This window comes from Rattus norvegicus, chromosome 15, assembly GCF_036323735.1.
Source record: "Rattus norvegicus strain BN/NHsdMcwi chromosome 15, GRCr8, whole genome shotgun sequence".
Classification (NCBI taxonomy): Eukaryota; Metazoa; Chordata; class Mammalia; order Rodentia; family Muridae; genus Rattus; species Rattus norvegicus.
In genome coordinates this window covers 6706878-6726124 of record NC_086033.1, presented here as the reverse complement: position 1 = coordinate 6726124, position 19247 = coordinate 6706878, and the positions used below count along the sequence as shown (strand labels likewise).

The window sequence follows — 19247 nt, the reverse complement described above, 5'->3', positions numbered from 1 at the left end:
CCTCCCACGGGATTTGGGTGCAGAGAACTGTTTATCCGGTCTGTTTCCTTCAGGGTCCGGCGGTGTCTCTGGCAGGGGTCCTGCTGCTCCCCCACGGGAGCCCAGAGGCCTTATACAGTTTCCTCTTGGGCCAGGGATGTGGGCAGGGGTGAGCAGTGTTGGTGGTCTCTTCCGCTCTGCAGCCTCAGGAGTGCCCACCTCACCAGGCGGTTGGGTCTCTCTCTCACCGGGTCTGGGAGCAGAGAGCTGCTCAAATACATTTTTATATTAGCCTGTTGGGCCATACCTTGGAGTGTTTCCCTTCCCCCTCGCTGTGACTTTCAGCCTGCTATGGCAAGAAGTTGTTTACACCTTTGGCAGCTGCTCTAGGCCCCTAATTTGGGGCCAGTACCTTCCATGGCACCCAGCCCTCTTGCTGAGCCTTTCAGCTTATTGATGTTAAGAAGTTGTTTAAGCCCCTGTGTTGGGGCCAGAACTTGCCACGATGCAGATTTTTCCCCTTTTCCTATTTTCCTGGTTGGGGATTTTCGCCTGCTTTATTGTTTTTCCACGGCTTTTGCCTCTGGTATATAAGGAGATCTCAGTAAAGCCCGGATAGCATTCTTTTAACACGAATGACCCGAGTGTGTGTTCCTTCTTAACTCTTATAGTCCTATGCCCGAATCTCAGTGTCTGGATGACACAGGCATCATCAAATGGAGGTCCCACCAAGATCGGGAAAGAGAGGACAACCTGACGAGATGGTCCCAGGAAACCAGCCAGTGAAGGAGGGATGCATTGGGGAAAATGGGCCAGGAAAGGTCCCAGTAAGCAGGATACAGAAGCACCGTGGGCATTGAAAACACATGCAAAGAAAAATAAAGATTTGGGGTAGTGGTGAGTAAACCTTGTAAAAAGGGACAAGGTAATAATGGTCAAATGTTTTTGTGTATGTGTTCTTTTAGAGTTATGCTAAAATCTAGAGAAGCAAAGTCAATTCTCATTGATGCTTTTAGGCTTTGGACCCTGATTAGAGACAGTTTACACCCCGGACAAGAGAGAAAATGGTTTGAGAAAAACAGTCCTCCCAGACTCTCCACAGATGCTTTGGCAAAAGAAGGAAAATGAGATTAAGCTTTTTAAGAGCTCTCCTAGGGACATCCTGCCTCCTTGCTGGCTCCTATTGGAGAAGTGCTCATTTCTGGTTCTGGTCCTTTAGGTAGGATATCTGGGTCCCTTTGGTGGGACACCATCTAGCTCCTTCCCTCTATGTCTATTGTCTGTCCTTGGTGCACCAAGCTGTCCACGGGTGTCAGTTTATGTCTGGGTTTTGCTTCTCGTTGCTTGAATGTTTTGTGTTTCATGTTTAAAAGAAAAAATGGTGAAAACTTTAAATGCTGGTTGATTCTCCCCTTGATTAAGTTTTAAGTCCTTTCAAGAAATAACAAATAAATAAAAACCGTTTCAATTGACCTTTGGAGCCCTGCATCCTAGATAACTGGTTATCTCTGGTGTTAACTATTATGCATGTCCCTGACTGGATCAGGCCTCAATGGAGGAATGTAGCTAGGAGCCTAGGTCTGTCCACTGGGGAAGCTCCCCAGGGGGCTGGCTAAATAGATTAAATAGACTAAATACACTAGCTGGTCTTAAAGGTGCCAGCAGCTTCAAAACTTCTATGGTAAGGGAGCTGGTGTCTGTTTCTCTTAGAGAAATCTGTGACTGTGATTATTGGATTCAACACATAACAAGGTGCTTCTTTTAAAATGACAGCTAAAAAAGTAAAAATTGTGTTTGATCTAAATAGTAAAGATATGTGTAGTCACTTCATTTTTTTTCTGTTTGGTTTTAAATGTATAATACGCTTTACGTGTCTTGGCTATAGGTTACTGGCTTTTAAGTTATTGGGTATGGTTAAAAATTTGTAACATTGGTAACAGAAAGTTGGCTTAAAAAAGGAGTCATTCTAGACAACACGTGGCATGAGGCAACCCAGGGAAACAGGTCTAGGTTGGGTAATACTTTACTATAACTCTTATCATGGAAACAGGACTTATAAAAGAATTTAGGGCAGTGTCTCTTTGGTGAGGTATTAGAGCCTGCACTATCGTTCCTTCATATGCCAGGCTTGGCCGTCATACTTTATAGCATGAGGAATGGACTTGGTGTTTTGAAGAGACTGGATTTTGGAGGATAGATAGTTTGCTGGAGGGTGAGTTTTGCTTTCCAAAGTTATGGCTGTGCTCTGGGGTTAGGAGGGAAACTTAAAGATTTTGGCTAATGATTGCCAGTGTTACATTGACTACAGTTTACAGTCTGATCCCAGACAGACTCGGGATTCTAACTCACACATATTTGTAATTAAGAAAAAATCAAACAGGTGGAGATTGTGACAAGGGTTGATGAGGCTATGGAACTCATAAGAGCATTACAGCCCGGTTGCTTACTGCAACTGCTATTTCAAGAAATACATATAGAATTATTATAGATTTAAGAGATTGCTTTTATGCTGTTTCTTGCACTCTTGGGTTGTTGTGAAATATTTCATTTCTTGTGTTTCCTTGGGTTTTGTTTGACTTGACCATACATTTGTATGCCTTTTTGAAAGAAAAATGTATTCATTTTTATTTATTTTGGTGAATTGTTCTTGGCTGACTTTTGTCTGTGGTTCCTCTGAATGCAATTCCCTCGGTGGCCAGAGGAGGCACCAGATACCGAGTTATAAATGATGGTTAAGCACCCTGTAGGTCCTCTGAGTGAAGACAGCAGGTTGCCCAGGTGTGCACCATGATGTGCTACAGCTTCTCTGCTTCCTCCTGCTCTTCCTTGGCCAGCAGCACTTTGCGTTCTGCCCCTCCATGGCTCTCACTTGGGTCTCAGTTCCCTCACTTTTGGGGATTTTAAATTTTCAGAATGTACAGAAAGATTACAATTTGATGTTTGACCTATACCTGAGAAGCTTTTTTGCTAGGAGAAGGGAGTTTCCATTGCATAAAATGGGATGGTAAGGCCAAGATTTCAGGAAAAAACATGGGTGAATATATTGAAACCATGACCCCTCTCAAGGCACAATCCATGAAACAACGTACTCCAACTTGCATACATTTAAAGGTGTAGGAAAAAAAATATTGGACTCTAGGGAACAGTAAAAATTGTGGGAATTGGATTATATGTCACATGCATGGACCCTGGGTTTATACATTTCAGGGAGAAGAATATCCATCATCCACGGTCTTTAGATCTTTGGCTGTTAACAAAGATGTTCTCTCCATTTCAAGCCCGGATACAACTCTCCCTCTCCTCAGCAACTGAGTTGTAATGAAGGAGTGAGAACTCTGAAGCTCTGGAAGGAGAGTGTGCGAATGTGTGTTCCTGGCTCAAAAGTGAGTCTCTGGAAAAGCTACTGCAGAAACTGGCCAGTCTGGTAGAGGTAGTTAGCAAGTAAGCTATGGCATTTCCCAGTGACATCACCGGTAGTGTCTTCCCTGGAAATTCTCTTGTATCCAGGAGACACTAGAATCTTCTGAGATGTCACCAGTGTTGTGGTGACACCAACTGCCTGAGCAATTTCCCTTCAGTTTCTAATGGGTTCCCGAGGAGGCATGTTCTCCAGGATCCTCAGTCTCTTTCGGAGGGACAATCATATCCATGCAGAGACCAGACCAAGGCAGAGGGAGGCCAGCCCTCCATCACGTTGGAGAAGAAGACGAATGGAAAGGTCCTGGAGGAGGTCAAGTGAGTACTGGGCAGGGCAAGGGGGATTCCTGGAGGAGGTTGGCTTGAGCTGGTCCTTCCAGGAGTAGGACATATGATTTAGAGCCCCAGTCTTCCTAATGGCTGACGCAGACACAACAATTTCTGATCATTAGTTTGACAGAAAACCAAGAACTGTTATATGTCAAGGGGCTTTCCTTGGATCTCTTTAACATCATGGGCAGTGTCAAAGAATACCAGGATGAGCCTCTGTAAGAATAACAAAGTGTCTCTCTCAGGATCGGCTGTTGAAGCACTTCATTCTCAGCAGTGTCCTGTATATTACGTGGGTAATCGATGCCAAGAGGGATACTCTCCTGGTCATATATCAAGGTCTCAGTCACTTTGTCCTGGAACACACAGACTAGGGATTCAAGATGTTAAGCAGTTTGAACTCAAGGACTTACCTGCCTCACATCAGACATTAGCTGAGAAGGTCCTCCATTTCTTCTTGTTTAGGCCAGCTTTAGAATTTCAGTGCCAGAGGAATGGTTTTAGGAGGTGTGGTCTATATCTATGATGGCATATGTCATCATATGGCTCTGATGGTGGGAACAGGGAACTAGCTGAGTTCAGCTTAAAGATAGCTTTCTTGCTCTGTCAGGGATTCACTGTATCTGTAGAACTGTTCATCCTCAGACTTCTGTTTAGAGCAAGCATAGTTTTTCTTGACACTGTGTCCACATATATGCCTGTTCACTGTTGTTTATCTACCTACAGAGTTTGATCAGAAGGCATCGTCCCAACCCTCCACAACACCTGTTGAAGAGGAGAGAATGAAGCGTTTGGAGAACCTCAAAATTGCTCTCCACAAGATGCAGAAGGAGAGAGATGAACTCAGGAGAATACTGGCGGATTACCCGGGAAAGAATTTAAATGACAGGTAGTCACAATGCAAGTTCTGTTAAATCCACATGTCCTCACATCGCAGTAGGCTACAACTCCAGGGTGTCCTCATGGTCAAAAGCACTTTCCTGATTGTATCAGAATGTGAAGTTCAGATGGGAATGGGATGGTGGCACAGGCTATTTTAATTCCTACAAACGTAAATCATAGCCTGTAGCCTGATTGAATCACAGTCTGGGAGTGAGGGTAGTAGTGTGTGAGCTCTCATTGTGTGATTTAAGTAGCCTGGACAGGTGTTGGCTTGTGGGAATTTCTAGGTGCTCTGATTATGACCAATCATTGTTGTAATTGACGTGGAGGTGCTTTGGGTTCAATAGGTCCTGTGAGGAGCTGGAGGGGCCTAATCCCACTTGGTGCCGCACAGTGTGTGACTGGACTGACAACAGGGGATCATTGGTGTTCTCTGATTTTATTCATTGTATTTGGAGATAATGCCACATCCTTGTATTTAATTGGCATTCTAATTGTATTTGAGAGAGAGAGAGAGAGAGAGAGAGAGAGAGAGAGAGAGAGAGAGTTTTATGTGAGTTTGTGTATATGTGTCTGCATGTGTGAGTGTGTTTGTGTGTATCACTTAAGATCTGGGTATTCTATGTACTGATTTGGCCTGAGAATTATCCTGTGTCAATTTCCATGGCATGATGATGATGAGGGTGAGAGCCTCACTGTGAGCAGTAGAACATTTCACATCTGCTCAGGTGGACGCACATGGGAATCTCCTGGTGCGTGTTATAAATTCTTTTCCCTGTAAATACTGTTCATGTTCCTTTGGGTTTTCATGTAGCAATAGATTCTATGATTGAGAATTGTTACCTAAGAACAGGAGAATAGTCTTCATGGGCTTAAGTTGGAGCCTGGATTGTGACACAGGGTCCTCAAATGTTCTTGGTAAGCTAGTCTATTCCTTCAAACTCCCTCAGGGAGCTCAAGCAAATCAGCTCCCTCCTTTTGTTTGCTGGCACTGCTGTCTCCGTGTTCATAATAATAAACTTAATAAATACCAAATGGACCCCGTACCAAGAAGCAAGGGCGTGGCATGTCCTAGTCTGGGGTAGTTCAGGATTCAGTCTGAATTCATGTAATTCTTGAATCCTTCATTCATAATGTTATTTCATCCTTGGACCATGCCCTACCACAGGAACAACTTTGAGTCCGAGATGCTCACGATGCAGCACCAGGAAGTGATGACCGACATGAAGAAAATGAGCGAGCAGGTCAATAGAGCTTTGGTCAAATGTACACACCTCACACTGGAAAATGACTGGTACTGGTGAGTAACTTACAAGGTTGTGACCCCAGCACAGGGCACAGCATGTGTCAGCCCATTCTTATCTTTGAAGTAAAGTGAGGATCAGGCTTTATAGTGTTTGAAGCAGACCAGGAAGCCTGTGTCTAAGGAAGGCTCTAGGACACACAAGACACAGAAAGATTGGCCTCCAAGCGACATTCTAATAAAATGGACAAATAAGCACACATAGGGATTAAGTCCTCTTCTGGGAAAAACTTGAATCAATGGTGTCAGGTTTTTGAGAAGTGCCCTGAGTCTTCTGGAATGTGGCTCTTTTCTCCATTTGACCTGTCTCTAGGTCATGCTCCATGGCTACTGTGGAATTGGACTATAATCTGGGGCTCTCTTCAGATCAGGACCCTAGAAGGAGTAATGGACTTGGAGACGTGGGAGGAAGTTGGAGAATGGCTGGGAGTCACCATTTTTTCTTTGTGTCTCAGCCGCAGCTTCTGCCCCCTCCTAACTGAGTTGTTTGAGCTGAAGAACAATGCCCAGAGAGCACGGCATGAGAACAGGGAGCTTCTATGGGAACAGATTGCACTGGAAGAGTCCATTAAGGAAACAACAAGGATCTGTGGGGAAGCCAGTATGAAAATCCGTGTATCAAGCAGCCTCAGGTAGGATGAATGAAGCATCAAGGGCAGGTTTTCCTGATATCTAAGCATAAACCAAGTCAAACCAGTTTAACCTTCTCCAACTTATCCAGACACTCTCCTAGGTCTCATCCAGTTGTTCATCTCTTTGAACATTTACAAAACTTTCTGTGATGTTAGCTTCATGCAAGAAACTGGAGGATTGACAACCAAATCCTCCTGCTCAACTAGAAAATGCATTTCCTTAGGGGGATCTGTTGATCACACACTGCACACTTACATGCCATTATGCTAGAGGGATGCCATGTGGTAGCCGTCTTTGTAGTGCACAGAACTGATTAGAGTTCAGTTCAATTGCCAAAAGAATGGCTCTCATTGTCAATTATGATGGGGCTTGTGGACTTTCTCTCCTTTTCCCCGTACATTGAAAATGGTCCCTCCTGCCTGTCCAAATCGTGGTTTCTAGTGACAGAGCTTGAGAAGCAGTTTGTCCGTCCTGTTTTATGTCAGTGTTTTAGTGGTCTTTCCTGTGGCTTATGTCCTGGAGCTGACTGGATGAACAGGGATGTAAGAAAGACTTCTCTCAGGGTGAGGGTTTGTGTGAGATATGTGAGGATTAGAGGGATATTTTTGTCCAGCTCTCCCAACCTAGTGTGCCCAAGAAGTGCATTCCCTACACAGGTTTACTCTATAAGGGATGGATAGCAGTGTCTAAGCTCTCACTTGACACATTTCCTTTGCCTCATCTGCATTCAACAACTGTTCTTCCAGCATGATGGCCTCCCCATTCTTTTCTGCTTCTCACTTATGATTTCTGTTCTCTCTCTCTCTCTCTCTCTCTCTCTCTCTCTCTCTCTCTCTCTCTCTCTCTCCCCCTCTCTCCCTCTCTCCCTCTCTCCATCTCTCTCTGACTCTGTGTGTGTGGGGGGGTGTTTTTTGTGTGTTTGTGGGTACATATATGTGTGATCATGTTTATGACTATGGTGCATATTGTACTTTGGAAGTTGTTTGTTTTAATTGTTTGTGATATGGGGGTCTTATATATATAAGTGTGTGTATATGTGTGCTTTTTCACATGTGTGTGTGAAGTCATCAAGTTTCTGAACACAGACACATATATATATTTATATATATTGTATAAGTCTATATGTGCATATTTAGAAACATGTAAAAGTATACACACACACACACACACACACACACACACACACACACACACACACACACCACAAACACTCTGAGAGAGAAAGAAGAAGAGAAAACATAATCTTTCCAATTACATTTTAAACTGTTCTTAATGGGGTCTTGATCACTATTCAAACTATTTACACTGGTAAAACTATTCATAAACATTGATATTACTTGGAGAAAACTCAGGAATAGGGTACAGGGATGTGAGGAGAGGCTGCTGTGTGAAATCTATATACCTCAGTGTAGAAACTGATGACTCAGAGCTCTTCTGCCTTCTTTGCTCTCGGTGTATAGTAACACTGGAAGGTCATGTGGCTTGTTGTGTCTTCTCAGCATCCTGGTTATGTTAATCATTACCTGCCACCACTTTCTCTCCAGATTGGCCTAATTGGTTGAATATACCTTGGCTTTGGAGTTTGGCCTGGAATTTGTTAATTGAAAGATTAATTTGCTTAGAGTTGAATCTGCAAGCAGAAGATGTCCAGGAGTTATGCTGAGGTGGAATCACATCTGTGCCTCAGACAGAAACTTAGGCTCAAAATCGTCCAAAGCACTCACCCTGTGTTGTGTTGTGGCACTCTCAACCATTGTTATTCAAAATCATTTGATCTGAGTGAAAATCATCTGTAAGGAGGGTTTAGAACAGTGATGACCCTCAGACATTGCTGGAGGTGTCAAATGGGTAGCCCTGTGAGAAGCTGTGTACAACTCTTGTGAAAGTTCAACCTTTTGACACAGCGATTCCAGAACAAGAAGTAGGTGTGAGCAGAGAAACTGTGGCACATTAGTGTTTAGTGGTTCACCTCAGAGCAGCCATGAAGCAAAATTATCCAGATGTCCACCAGTCAGAAAGTGAAAAGGTACAATGTTGTCCAGCCCTTCCATGGACTGTGGCTGAGTTTGATTATACCTGCCAGCATTTGGCTTTGAATTAGTCAGCCTTATCTTACTGGAATTATATCTGATAGCATCCCAGTCCAAGTTTTACCTTGGATTGTGGTTATAGAGATTTCCTAGCTGTTTGTGCTGGTAGTTTGTTTCCCCTGTCAGGTACTGTATGGTAAAGGGACCTCATATTGAAAAATGCAGCTCACTTTGCATGCACTGGGAAACAGTGGGCCAGAGGACTGAAGAGGCTCACCTGCCCCCCCCAGTGCTCTGTTTCCTGAAATCAGCCTCCTGTGCACAGCCTTGTGACCTTGCTAAGCAGGCTTGGCTAACAGGCCTAGATGTCACATTTCTAATTTCTGATTTTCATGGGAATACACTTTATTGGCTGAGCTGTCTTTAGGCTATGCTCACTGTGTACTTACCCCACTCCAGGTTTTTTTTTTAATGCCACAATAGTAGACTGGGTGAACCCTTCTATTACCATTAACTGGGAAACTAACCACATTCTGCAAAATACTCTGCTTGTATATGTGAACAAATATATTTGGGTGAGTTCAAAAGTGTGTATGTCTGGGTGTCTGTCTGTCTGTGTCTGTATACATGTATGTCTCCATGGACAATATAATCTTCTAATGACCAGGATGAGGAGAGAATGGAGGAAAGTCTGCAGGACCCCCTGAATCAGCAAAAACTGGTCACTGAGCAAAAGGCCTTGTCTGAGAAGATGCAGCATCATTTCAGTGTCACTGAGAGGATTTGAAAGCACAGGATGAGAGGACCCAAGTAGATTCCCTGTACTTATAAACTGTCTTATTGGGTGTGTGACTTTCTCCATAGTTCTCAGCACCTGTCAGCTAGGAGCAGCTCAGAATATTTTTCTTGTCCATTTTAAAAGAAATTCCATCCATGAAGTGTATGTGATCCATAGAGATTCTGGCTATTGTGTACTGATCCCTCCAGTCTGTGCTCTCTTGTATTATCTGAGCCCAGTGCCTTTAAGTCTCCCCACAAATAGTTTTACGATACCCATAAACAAAGGAGTGGTATAGTTTATTTTCTGCATGAGTATCTCCTTTGGACTTCAATGCCTACCCTCGGCAAGATTTCCATGCAGCATATTCTTGCCAAGTATAATATCACTTCAGTGTGCATGTACTTCTTGAGATATTGTTTCTCTGAGTCTTTGCAGATATTGAGGTTGTCATGTGGACCCCAGGCATATTCCTGCACTGGAGGAATAATAATAGTCTTCATTTCAGTGATGGCCAGGCTTCCAAGGCCTTCCTATTGTTTTCTAGTTTGTTCATATCTCTCCTCATCTGACATTGAGACATTGCTACATGATATTAAAATATAATGTATACGTATGATTGGAATTATCTGCTGTTCACTGTTTAATTTTTAGCAGTTTTAAAAGCTGGGAAAATATGCAGGCCTGTGTGATCTCTTACCCTTCTCACTTGGGCATGAGAGAATGACCTCAGATGAAAGATCATCCTGGATTATCCTGCTGAATTGTGCTGCTGTGTATGGGATAAGTGACATGGCAGGTCCTCACCAGGTCTTATCCACCCCTAGGTCTGAACACTGCAGCAGAAGCTTTCCCAGGGCACAGAGCAGGACTACAGCTCTCAGAGACAGAACTGTCCACCAGGAGCACTGAGGGTGCAAAGATTGACACCACCTCCCACATCTCAGTCCTTGTAACCATACCAATCTTGGGCTAATTTTGAAAGACCTTGAGATGTGGCCTGGAACACGCCTCACGTTTAACCTTTTGACGACTTGTCCATCAACAACCAACCACTCCGAGTGAGGCAGGTCTACATTCCTCTTGAAGAGATTTTTACCATCGTACCTGCCGTTCTGCTGTGTTTGCAAGGCCAGCAACAGGCTGGAGTTATATGTTGAAGAATCAGCAGGAATTGAATGCTGACTAATTTACTTGTTATATTTGTTTTTAGTTTGAAGTTTGGTTTTATGCATTTGGTTTTATTTGTTTACATTTGAAGTTTTGTTATTTATTTGTTAACTTTAGTTTTTTAATTAATATGCTATATTCTTAAGGCTATATACATTGAACTCATTGACTCCCCACTTTAAAATGTTCTTGAATAAATTAATTTTTGCCAATAAATAACAATGTGACCTTTAACCCTTCACTCACAAGACCGTCCTGAGTCGTGTGTGGTTTTTCCTCCTGTAACAGCACAAGTGTAAGGCAACAGTGGTTTTCTGCAAGTCTCATGGAGCTTAGGCTTCACCATCAGTTCACAGCCAGCCAGAGCTACGCAGGAAACTGTGCTCTTGATGTAGACACTTTGTCATGCTCTGTGGAACCCACCTTCATGATGAAAAATATCCTTGCTTTATCCTTGTGCTCACAAATTTAGCTTCCTTTATAATGACAAACAAAGGAGAAACAGAGAAGTATTTCTCTAATACATTAGAGGAAATAAAACCATTCAGTATAGGAATATAAAAAGCGATCAGGACACACGGAGCTGTATGCCTCTGCATTCCTTGTAATAAAGCATCGGTTATGACTGCAGATTTATTGAATTCCAGCAATTTTGGAGGAACGATATTTTTAAATTCTTTTATTAGATATATTTCTTTACTTACATTTCAAACTTTATTCCCCTCCCTTGTTTCCTTCCTTAAGCCCCCATTCCCTTCCCTCTCCCTTCCCCATATGTGTATCCCCTATACATCCCCCTTATTGTTCACCACTATTCCCCTGCACTGCCCCTGGAACATTTTCTTTATTGTTTTGTTGGTTTGTTTGTTGTTACTCTTTTTCTCCTATTTTTATTAAATTGGGCATTTCTTATTTACATTTCAAATGTTATCCCTTTTCCCGGTTTCCTGTCCATCAGCCCCCTAACCCCTCCCCTCCCCTTCTATATGGGTTTTCCCCTCCCCATCCAACCCCCATTACTGCCCTCTCCAACATTCCCTACACTGGGGGTTCAACCTTGGTAATACCAAGGGCTTCCCCTTCCACTGCTGCCCCAACAATGCTATTTACTGCTACCTACGCAGGGTCAGTCCATGTGTAGTCTTTGGGTAGTGGTTTGGTCCCTGGAAGCTCTGGTTGGTTCTTATGGGCTTGCAAGCCCCTTCAGCTGGCCTCATATGGACAAGGCATATTTTCTCACTCTCTCCTTCTAGAGACCAGTAGGAACACATATACTGGATAGCCATGCTTATTGTCTAAACTGCCAGGCGTCCAGGTAGGGCATTAGTGAATACAGCATCATATCTCAGCATCTCTTACAGTAAGGGTTGGAGCAGAACTCCCCCATCTCGTCCTGGGTGACGATGTAGATTAGACCCATCAGATTAAATAAAGAATTGAAAAAAAAATATTTCCTGGGGGTGAAGTGGTGAGGAAATCATGTTGCCGTCCCATAAATGCACTGCTATGAGCAAGCTTCAGACAGCCTGGGGGGATGCAGCCTGCAGCAGAGACCACAGGTCTGTGGTGGAGAATGATTCAGTTCAAAACTGGGAAGGGAGAAGGATGGTTGATATTGTTCCAGTAGATCTCACTGCCTATAAAAAGAGTTTCTTCCAGATCAGTGAATGGTTCTTGTAAAGCAGCTCCTGGACTGGACTACTGAGACCAACCATGAGCCCTCCAGACTGGTGCTTTCCAACCAACAGACAAAAGTATCCACTGTAAAAATGATACACAGATATATACACAGAATACCAGGATGGATACAGAGTTTCTTCAGTTCCATGAATGAGGTATTCAGCAGGTGAGATGGCTCAGCATATAAAGGTAATTGTTGCCAACTCCCTACACTTGAGCTCCTTCCTAGGACCTACATGATTGAAGGAAAGAACAAACCTCTCACAACTTGTCCTCAGATTGTTATGTAGTTGGGTTTTTCCGGTCTTGGTCCACAGAAGCAAAGACATCAGGTTTTCCAATTCCATTTGACACGGGACCAGTACCTTCAACCGAATGTTCCTTCCTGGAAAGCTGCAGCCTGTCAGCGTGGCTCAGTGGTTTGTGAACTGCAAGTGTCCGTCTGGGAAGGTGGTTGTGTTAATCCAGCCCACCTGCCCCTATTGCAGAAAGACCCAAGAAATCCTCAGTCAACTGCCTTTCAAACCTGGTCTTCTGGAGTCTGTGAACATCACAGCCACTTACAACACCAATGAGATTCAAGATTAATTACAACAGCTCACTGCATGGAGAACAGTTCCTCAGGTCTTCATAGGTAAAGAAATACTGAAAGACCCCCTCCCAGAAAGGGAATTGTACAAGCCCAAGGCCCTCAACTATAGAAGTAAAAAGTAAGTTTTTAGATATGTGGGACAAGCTGACCCATCATTTAGACGAAACAGACCATAAAAGAAAACAAAATGCAGAAACCAGACTAAATTATGGGCACTGCTTCATGGGCCACCTGGCAGAAAAAAGAAAAAGTCCCTGACCCCCCGGAAGCCCTGACCACCATGTACTTTTTGCTAACTCACTGTTATGATTATAGCCAAAATAGGTAACATACACGTATGCCTCATTTACTCCACCAATCACATCCCTGTAACCATGCATCTGCTTCTGTAAGCCGGCTTCTGCTCCCCAAAATACTATAAAAAGCCCACCCTGGCTCTGCTAGGCGCGCCAGTCTTCCGAATTGACTGGGACACCCACAGATACCTGTGTATCCTGATCAATAAAAATCCTCTTGCAGATTGCAGCCTGTGGACTCGGTCTGGTCATTGGGCTTGAGGATCTCCCTCCTGAGGGAAGATTCTCTCTGAGAGTCTTACATATGGGGGCTCGTCCGGGATCGGAGATCCTCTGCCTAGAGACCACCGACCACCCACCGGGAGGTAAGCTGGCCAGTGTTTGTCTTGTCCTGTCTTGTCTTGCTTTGTGACTTGTTCTGTAAATGCTTAGTTACTTGGCTTGGGTCTAGACCGTTTGTATTTGGGCGGGCCAGAGAAGGAGCTGACGAGCTCGAACTTCTCCCCCGCAGCCCTGGAAGACGTTCCAAGTGTGTTTAGAGCCCGGTTTTTGGGGCCTCAGCCTGTATCGGAAGTTTACGTGGTTTTGGGTTGGAGGAGAGAGGAGAGAGCCGGATCCACTGAAGGATTCAGACCCTCGTCGCCTCTGTCTGAATTTTTGGTTTCAGTTTGACACTGAAGCCGCGCGGTGCGTCTGTCTGTCTGACTGTTGGAATTGTTTGTCTCTTTGTGTCCTAATTTTCTTTGAACACCTGTGGAAATTGGTTATAGGATGCTTTGTCTTGGTCTTGTTTGTCTGGGTTGTTTTCTGTGGTATTGTCCAGTGTCTTTTTGGCTTTTGTTTCGTTTTTGAACTTTGGATAGACGACTGTGTTTAAAATCTTGGAATGACACTGTGTTTGAAATCATGAAACTGTTTGCTTTGTTTGTCAAGGAGTTTTACTTGGTCCTCTTGGTGCTTAACTTGGAAATAATTTGCTTGAGAAAAATTGTTTTATCTTTCTCTCTTAGCCTCCTCCCCAAGGAGAGATGCCCCTCCCTTTGCTCCCCTTGTCCAGTCTAGCTGCTGTTAACAGTTGTGTATGAAGAACTCCAGGTTAGTGAGTGACCCTGTCTGAAGCAGGTATTAACAAGAGCCTGAAAGCTTTACCTTAGATCCTGAAGAAAAATTCTCCCTGTTGCTTAAACATTCACAGCTTCTAAGGAAGGGACAGCACAGAGTAGGACAATATAGGGGCTGAGGGTGACAAGCATGCAGGCCTGCTAGCAAGCTGCAGGCTGCGCGTGGGCAGTGGTGCAGCTCAGGCCAAGTCAGCGTAAGAGGAGTTTCAAGGTGATGAGGCCGGCCCGGGTTGATGCTTTGACAACAAGAAGATAGCGTAGAGTTAGTGGTTGTTTTATGAGACTTTTGGCCCTGAAAAAAAATAATAATTCCAGTTGCTGCCTTCAGTGACCAGACCTTCAACACTTGCTCACAGAAGGAGAGTGTTCATTAAGAGAAGTTCTTTAAGGGAGCCTGCCATATCTGCTGGCCCTATTCCAAGAGAGGAGTTGATCTCCAACATTAAGTAACCTTCCCTGTTAGTCATCATTGACATGGAGAGTGCCTTTGATCCTATCCCCACAGCAGCCAGTTCCTACCCCTGTGGTCAAAATGCCCCAGGTTTGGGGGCAGAGAAGCCCCTAAAATAGTTTCGAAAAGAATCTGCAACAAACTGTGAAGAACTTTGTTTTGCCAGTCAAAATTTAGAATTCAGGCTTTGGCTGTGGCCAAGGTCAGGATTAATGTTTTCTTTTCCATGGGCCTTTAGCCCACTGAGACAGTTTGGTAAAGGGCTGCTACTGAGGTCCTGAAAGTCCCAGGTGAACTGGTTACAATTCTTTTGTCAGCCACTTGGTATCTAGCACCCAGGTCCTAACCATCTCTCCATCCTTTTGTTATTAGTTCTTAAGTCCAGAGAGATGGTCGGTAACAGATCAGCTCCCTCTGCTTGCCGTTCTGTTTCACAGACACAAAGCTTGTGCTTATTTTTACAACAGCCTTTTTGTCCCAAAAAGTCCTCCTGGTTTAGCTGTGTGACTAAATGCTATTTGTCCTCTTCAGTGGACCTCTATTCTCAAGATTCTCTTGTTTTCTCACCATCCCATTTGAGATGCTTGTTAGTAACTGTTACAGGTCTTCTTTACCACTGAGGAAAGACAGAATCCTACTGGAGGCCAGAAAGAATGTTCCAGACATAGATGGAAGACCCTCACTCTTGACTGTTGACTTGAATACCCCTGAAGGTAGGGAGTGCTCCAGGTCTGCCACCAGGCTCCAAGGGTGGGTCTCTGAGGGGCTGGAAAATGCCCCACCAATCTGGCTAAGATAAGAAAAAGATATAAAGAGAGAAAGTTACAAAAATTTAAAGGGTTAAGCTAAGTTGCTGAGAGTTAGTGTAAGTTGCAGAGAAAGTAAAGTTGAAGTGTAGTTACATAAGTGGACAGCATCTAATAGCTGTAGAGGAAGATGCAGAAGATATGAGAGAGAGACTGAGGAAGAGAAAGAGGAAAGAAGGTAAAAAGAGCAGGAAGCTAAGGAAGAAAAGAGACAAAAGGAAAAAGAAGCTAGAGAGCTAAAGAGGGATAAAAGACAGGAGAGGAATATATACTGGCCACAGTAGTTAGGGAACCTAGGAAGACAGTACCTGGCAACAGAAGAGAATTCCTAGCTAAAGATCAGTGTGCCTATCGCAAGGAAAAAGGACACTGGGTCAGGGACTGCCCCAGGAAGAACAAGAAGGGCCTCTCCAGCAACCCGGAAGGCAAGCCTCTTGGTCCTAGAGTGCTGGCTATGCGCTAAGATAGAAGGGAAGCCCGCCCAGCTGTTTTGTGAATATGGGGGCCCAACACTCTGTGCTCCTACGCCCAAATGGGCTAGTGTCCAGCAAAAGACCTTGAGTACAGGGGACTACCGGCAACAAATGATACTCATGGACTACCCGAAGAACAGTGGACCTTGGCGTGGGCCGGGTATCCCACTTGTTCCTTGTGATTCCAGACTGCCCCTACGAGTCTAAACCCTGCAACCCTGCTCCCGGACCCCGACCTAGACACCCCCCTTCATGACTGTCAGCAGGAGCTCACTAAAGAGTGGCATAAAGATCGGACTGATCAGCCAGCAGAGGAGGTAGATGCCATCTGGTTCATAGATGGGAGCAGCTTCTTACAGAAGGAAAAAGATGGGCTGGGGCAGCAGTGGTAGATGGAAACAGAGTCATATGGGCTCAGGCCCTACCAGAAGGCACTTCTACTCAGAGAGTAGAGCTCGCTCCCCTCACCAAAGCCCTTGAACTGAGAAAGAGACTTAACATCTCTGTGGACAGCAGCAGAGGGGCCTGCTGACATCTGAGGGCAAGAAAAAAAGAGATTCTGGCTCTGTTAAGGGCCCTACATGACCCAGCCAGGCCGAGGAAGAGACTCTGGTACACCTCAACGAGAAAGAAGATCCTGCTACAAAAATAGGCAGAGGCCATGATAAAACAAATGCATCAATAGACTCACTTAGGGGTAAGCAAACTCATCCAGACGTTTTCAAAAACTAAATATTATGTCACAGGTCTCAAGTATCTCGTGGAACAGATAGTGCACTGATGTATACCATGCCAAAAGGTAACTGTTTTCAGGAAAGTTGACTGTGGTAGGAGGCTCCGTGGGGAACGGCCTGGATACTACTGAGAAGTGGACTTCACAGAGATAAAACCAGGAAAATATGGTTATAAATGTCTCCTAGTGTTTATAGATATCTTTTCAGGAATAGATAGAAGCTTTCCCCACCAAACAAGAGACGGCCTCTACAATCATCAAGAAGATACTGGAAGAAATCTTCCCCCGATTTGGAATGCCCAAGGTAATCTGGTCAGACAACAGCCCTACTTTCGTTGCCAAGGTAAGCCAGGGTGTGGCCAAGTATTTAGAGGTCAATTGAAAATTACGTTGTATTTACAGACCTCAAAGTTCAGGACAAGTAGAGTAAATAAATAAAATTCTAAAAGAGACCCTGACCAAATTGACCATGGAGACTGGCACAGACTGGGTGACACTCCTTCCCTCTTGTTCTCTTCAGAGCAAGAAATACCCCTTCCAGATTCAGCCTTACCCCTTTGAGATCTTATATGGGGCCTCAGCTCCCCTGACTGTATTAGATGATGTTACTGAACCAACATGTCATAGTAATAATGATTTATATGCCAGGCTAAAAGACCTACAGGTGATACAGAAAGAAATCTGCTCACAGCTGACAGCAGCCTATGCCCCGGAGACCCCTGAGACATGTCATCAGTTCCAGGTTAGAGACTACAGCTACACTGAGCCCAGACACTCGAGCCTCGCTGGAAAGGACCGTACCTGGTGCTGCTGACCACCCTGACATCCGTCAATTCTCAGCCCTCACCAGCAGCGTACTAGCTGTTGGGGCTGAGAGCTGGGACCTAGAGGCACACTCAGATCTTCAAAAAGCTCCCTAGACTTAAGTGACTGGGAGGTTGCTAACAAGAACTTCATGTTTGCCTGTTTGCCCTGGGTTCCCTCGGAATAGGTGTAAGGATAGGCTTGATTTTTATTACAAATGATGTAACATTACATATGTTAGTACTCCTAACACTTCTTGGGACTGTGCCTCAGGGATCACAACCTATATAAGTTTAGAAGTTCTAAAAGACCTTGGTGTATAGGTTCAGATAGTGTCCAGATTAGAATCCTGATGCTAAAGACTTAATAAGACACAAAAGAGAGTTGAGAATTATTTAAGGCTATCCAGGTGCTACAAGGGCAGCACAAGGACATCTGCTGTTGCCTTACAATGCAAGGCTTATAGAGAATTCAGAACTGCCATTGACTCAGATATAAAAAGAGTAAAAAAGACTTTTTAGCTGACCTCCAAGAATACCTAACCTCCCTCTCAGAGGTAGTCCTTCAAAATAGGAAAAGATTAGACCTGATATTCCTTAAAGAAAGAGTCTGTGTGCTACACTAAAAGAAGAATGTTGTTTCTATGCAGATCAGACAGGAATAATAAGAGATACAGACTTTCAGTCATTCAAACTTTTGTGCTGAGACAACAGTATCAGATGGTGAAAAAAAAAAAAAACAGAGGTACCTAAAACAAGTTGAGTGGAAGATTCCACTCAAGGACAAAAAAAGAAAATGGGGGAATGAAAGACCCCCTCCCAGAAAGGGAATTGTACAAGCCCAAGGCCCTCAACTATAGAAGTAAAAAGTAAGTTTTTAGATATGTGGGACAAGCTGACCCATCATTTAGACGAAACAGACCATAAAAGAAAACAAAATGCAGAAACCAGACTAAATTATAGGCACTGCTCCATGGGCCACCTGGCAGAAAAAAGAAAAAGTCCCTGACCCCCCGGAAGCCCTGACCACCATGTACTTTTTGCTAACTCACTGTTATGATTATAGCCAAAATAGGTAACATACACGTATGCCTCATTTACTCCACCAATCACATCCCTGTAACCATGCATCTGCTTCTGTAAGCCTGCTTCTGCTCCCCAAAATACTATAAAAAGCCCACCCTGGCTCTGCTAGGCGCGCCAGTCTTCCGAATTGACTGGGACGCCCACAGATACCTGTGTATCCTGATCAATAAAAATCCTCTTGCAGATTGCAGCCTGTGGACTCGGTCTGGTCATTGGGCTTGAGGATCTCCCTCCTGAGGGAAGATTCTCTCTGAGAGTCTTACAATACTGCATATGCAGACGCAGCGATCTGATCTCCATGCAACAGAATGGGGAGCTGATGACCCGGCTGAAGCAGATTTGAGCTCTGCAGTTAGGAAAGGGGTGCAGGCAGAGCCCATGCCGAGAGCCATCATCCAGCCATTCCGATGGCCCGTGCCCCTGAGAGATGATGTGCATCACAGAGGATGTCACTACTTTTTGGTGATGGGGATTTTCAACAAATTGGCTTTTATTTCTTCTTTTCCTCAGTGCTAAAACTTGTTGCTGTTTGCCTCTAACCATGGGGATGAGAAGCTTAACAGACCACACTGGCTTGATTTTCCACTCTTCATGTGCTGACACGTCTCTGCCTCCTAAGCCCATGTTTACCATCCAGTTGATCTAAATCCCCATTGAATCTGTTTCTGGTTTCCCGCCATGCTG

The 19247-nt window shown here is 44.3% G+C and overlaps 1 long non-coding RNA gene across 1 annotated transcript; it reads left to right on the top strand.

The window, feature by feature from the left end:
* Positions 1-12578: 12578 nt before the first annotated feature.
* LOC134481940 (uncharacterized) lies at positions 12579-18753 on the top strand. The gene is made up of 2 exons (XR_010057864.1): positions 12579-13455; positions 17323-18753. It is a non-coding gene; the product is annotated as an uncharacterized LOC134481940 (long non-coding RNA).
* The last annotated feature ends 494 nt before the right edge of the window (positions 18754-19247 follow it).